Consider the following 4675-nt stretch of genomic DNA (forward strand, 5'->3'; position numbering starts at 1 on the left):
AAATATGCAAATAAAAAGTTTTAAAATGTGAAAAAAAAAGCAGGTCTCCGACTGGAGACGTCAGGAACAGTTAAAGGTGGGGCACTATGACAAACAGGAGATTAAATGCATACTTGGGTGCTGTATTAGTCAGATTTCCTGTCACTAGGAAACCTTACCTGACACTCACCAAGTAAAAGAGATGAGGCTTAACTTGGCTCAGAGTTTCAAGGGATTCAGTCCAAAATCAGCTGGGACCACGGCAGAAACATCACAGTAGTAGGGCTATGCAAAGTGGCAAAGCAAAGATGCTTACTTAGTTCAAGACAGTAGGGAAGCTAAGCCTAGGGATAGTACCACAGAGGGCAAGGTCAGGGACCAGATATAGTACTCAACATTACACCTTTATAACCCACCCAGGCACACCAAAAAGTATGTTTTGCTAAGCTACTAAGCATTTTTTTTAACCAATTAAGTTGACAGATGAGGTTAAGAGTCAAAACAATCTTTTTTTTCTTTTTTGAGACAAGGTCTCACTATGTAGTTCAGGATGACCTTAAACTATGTAGCCCAGACTGGACTTGAAGCCATGGTGATCCTCTTGCCTCAATCTCGGGAGTTATTGGCATGCACCACCATGCCAGGCTACCATCAAAAATGTTGACAGCCACCTGCACCTGCCAGTCTTCTCACTTACGTTCTAGAATGCTGGCAGACAGGCCTTACCCTTTCAGATGAATTTCAGCACTTTTTCCAGGGAAGTTGTTTTTCTATTCCATGATCCAATCCAGAATTCTGTATTGCAATTAGTGGCAAAATTCTCTTACTCTTCTACAACTTTGTGATAGCTCCTGAGTCTTGACTTTCATGAGCTCACTCAGTGTTTTTAATTGCCCATTTCTTTTTCTCTTTTTGTCTCTGTCTGTCTGTCTCTTTCTCTCATGCTGGGGATGGAAATAGAGCTTCATATATGCTAGCAAGCATTCTAGCACTGAGCTACATTCCCAACCCTTTTTATTTTGAGACTAGGTCTAGGTCACCCACTCCTATATAGAAGCGGACAATAGATTATCATAAATGAATTTGGGAGCACTCCATCCAATTTCTTTGAATGGCTTGAGGAGTACTGGTGATATAACATCCTTAAAGGTTTTGTAGAATTCAGTCACGAATCTATCAGGTCTTGGGCTTTTTTTAGTTGCTAGGTTCTTAATTACTAAGTAAATTTCATGCTTGTGATTGGGTTGTTAAGTATATTTATGTTTCCTTGGGTTAGCTTTGGTAGTTTGTATGTGTCTAGGAATCTATCTGTTTCTTCAAGATTTGCTTATTTGTTGGAATATAATTTTTCAAAATGTAGTTACTATCTTCTGGATTTTGACAGTGCCTATTGTGATCTCACCTTTGTCATTTCTAATTGCACTGATGTGAGTCTTTTCTCTCTTTCTCCTGGTGCTAAGGGCCTGTCCATTCTATTTATTCTTTTAAAGAACCACCTCTTCACTGTGTTTTTTTAAAACTTTTTTTCAGTCTTAACTTCATTGATTTCCACTCTAATTTTTCTAATTTCCCTCCTTAGTTTTGATATGAGGCTGGTTTGTTGTTTCTCAAATATTTTAAGATTTCTCATAAGGTTATTTATTTGGGCCTGCTCTGTTTTCCTAATGTGAACATTTATTTCAGGGAATTTTCCTTTTAGAACTGCTTTCAAAGTGTTCCAGAAGTCTCACTGAGTTGTATAGTCATTACAATTAACTTCCAGAAATTTAAAAATTTCTTCTTTAATTTCTTCTGTGACCCACTGGTTGTTTAGGAGTGTGTTATTAATTTTCTAGGGGCTTTTGCCTTTTCCAAAATTTCTTCTGTTGTTGATTTCTACTTTCATTGCACAGTGGTCAGATAGTATGCACAGGGTGATTTCAATTCTTTTATATTTACTTAAGCAGACTTTGTGGAATAGTATGTGATTTATTTTGGAAAAAGTACCATATGCTGCTGAAAAGAATGCATACTCTGTTGTAGAGGGGTGGAATATTCTGCACATATCTATTAAATCCATATGTTCAAGGGTGTGGTTCAGCTCTGAAATTTCTTTTTTCTTTTCGTTTCTTTTCTTGCGGGGGAGCTTTTTAAGAAAGAGTCTTGCTATGTAGTTCTGGCTGGCCTTCAACTCACTACGTAGCCTAGGTTGGCTTTAAAGTCACAGCAATTCTCCTGCCTCTGCCTTCTGAACACTGGGATTACAGGCATGTGCCACCACACTGGGCCTGAAATTTCTCTTTTTAATTTTTATTTTATGGAGAAAAACTAAAACAATATTTTATAACAAGATAATAGGAGAATAACAATAGTTAATACACTGAATATTGTTATCTTTAGGGTAGTTACTCAGAGTATAAGATATGGACATAAAAAATTCTCCAAATAATATTAGCACAAACTTTTCTTTTCAATGAATTAAGAGAACCTACCAGAATACATGTCTTGTATTTTGTTTTTTTCCTTTTCCATTCCTTCCTTTCCCCCATCCTAGTATCTTTTTCCTTTTGAACAATTTTTCCCCATTTCACAATATTTATTGTACATTTTGGGCCTTATTTCCTCTTTGAGTTTCTCACATCAGGGAGACAATACGATGTTTACACGTGTGATTTTGATTTATTTCACTTATGCATATGGTCTCTAGTTGCATCTATTTACCTATAAGTCTCAAGTTTATGCTTCTTTATGGCTGGGTAGTACTTCATTGTATAAAAAGACTACATCTTTTTTATTCATTCTTCAGTTGATGGGCATTTGGGTTGTTAAAGATCTACCTATTATAAACTGTGCTGCTATAAACATGGGTGTACATATACTGTTGTGGTACAATGTTTTTAATTCTTCTGGGAAGATACCCAGAAGGGGAATAGCTGGGTCAAATGGGACCTCCAACTCTAGTTTTCTGAGGAATCTCTACACTGATTTCCACAGTTGCACCACTCTACACTCCTACCAACAGTGGAGAAGGGTTCCTTTTTTGCTACAGTCCCTCTAGCACTTGTTATTGGTTGATTTCTTGATAATAGCCATTCTTTCTAGGGTGATATGGAATCTCAGTGCTGCTTTAATTTGCATCTCTCAAATGACCAGTGATGTTGAACATTTTTGCAAATATTTATTTTCTGTTTGTATTTCTTCATCTGAGAAGTGTGTATTCATCTCAGATACCCATTTTTGGATTGGGTCTTTAAATTTGGGAGGTGTGATATTTTCAAGTTCCTTATATGTTCTCAATAGTAACCCTTTGTCTGAGGAACACCTGGCAAACATTTTTTCCCATATTGTGGGTTGTCTCTTCATTCTGGTGAGAGACATCTTCATAAGATAAAATCCCAGTTGTTGATTCTTTGTGATAGTTCCTGTGTGATTGGGGTTTTTTTTCATAAAGTCATTGCTTATACCAATGTCTTCAGGAGTTTTACCTATTTTATCTTCCAGCAGATTTAATGTTTCTGTTTTAATATTTACTTTTTCTGGCTCCAGGAATTGAACTCAGGACCTTGTGCTTACAAGGCAGGTGCTTACGCCACTGAGCTATATCCCTGGCCCTCTGTTTCAATATTTAGATCTTTGATTTTAGTTCAGTACATGGTGAAATGAGTCCCAATTTAATCTTTGGCATGTGAAGAGCCAATTTTTCCAAGACCATTTATTAAAGAGGCTATCTTTCTTCCAGTGAACATCTGGCACCTCTGTCAAAGATAAGGTAGCTGAATATGTCTGGAACTGTTTCTGCATCTTTTAATCTGTTCCACTGATCTTCAGGTCTGGCTTTTTTTGACAATACCATGCTGTTTTTATCACAGTAACTGTATAGTGTAACTTCAAGTCAAGGATTGTGATGCCTCTGGCCTTGCCTTTGTTGTCCAAGTTTACCTTTGCTATTTTACATTTCTTTTGGTTCCAAATGAGTTTTAAGATTGTTTTCTCTAATTTTATGAGATATATTATTGGAATTTTAATTGGAACTGCATTAAATCTGTACAACAGTTGTGGAAGTAGGGCCATTTTCACCATATTACTCTTCCCATCCAAGAATAAGGGATATCTTTCTATTTTCTAATATCGTCTTCAATCTCCTTTTTCAGAGTACTGTAGTTTTCATGTAGGAATCTTTTACAGCTTTCATTAGATTGATTCCTACGTATTTCATTTTTTTGGATGCTACTGTGAAAGGTGTTGTTTCCATAATTTCTCTCAGTGAGTTTGTTATTCATGTACAGGAAGGCTATTGATTTTTAAGTGCTGACTTTGTAGCCAGCTATGCTATTGAATTTGCTTATTAAATCTAGCAGTTTTTGAGTGAGTTTTGGGGGTCTTGTACGTAGAGTACCATATCATCTGCAAATAACTATAGCTTAACTTTTTCCTTTCCTATTGTTATTCCTTTTCTTTCTCATCTAATTGCTCTGGTTAAAGTTTCCAGGACTATGTTGAATAAGAATGGAGATAGGACATCTTTGTCTTATTCCTCAATTTAGAATGAAAGCTTTCATTTTGTGTCCATTTAGTAAGATGTTGGCTGTTGGTTTGTCATAGATAGTTTTTATCAAATGGAGATAAAGACCATCTATTTCAATTTTCTGTAGCATTTTTATCATGAATGGGTGCTGGACTTTGTCAAAAGCTTTTTCTGCATCTATTCAGATGATTA

The 4675-nt window shown here is 36.2% G+C and overlaps 1 protein-coding gene across 3 annotated transcripts in view; it reads right to left on the reverse strand.

Annotated features, from left to right (window-relative positions):
* Metap1d (methionyl aminopeptidase type 1D (mitochondrial)) overlaps window positions 1-4675 on the reverse strand; it is an 86621-nt gene that overhangs the window by 62855 nt on the left and 19091 nt on the right. The window lies entirely within an intron of this gene.

The sequence above is a fragment of the Chinchilla lanigera genome, unplaced genomic scaffold, assembly GCF_000276665.1.
Source record: "Chinchilla lanigera isolate Chin_1 unplaced genomic scaffold, ChiLan1.0 scaffold00048, whole genome shotgun sequence".
Taxonomy (NCBI): Eukaryota; Metazoa; Chordata; class Mammalia; order Rodentia; family Chinchillidae; genus Chinchilla; species Chinchilla lanigera.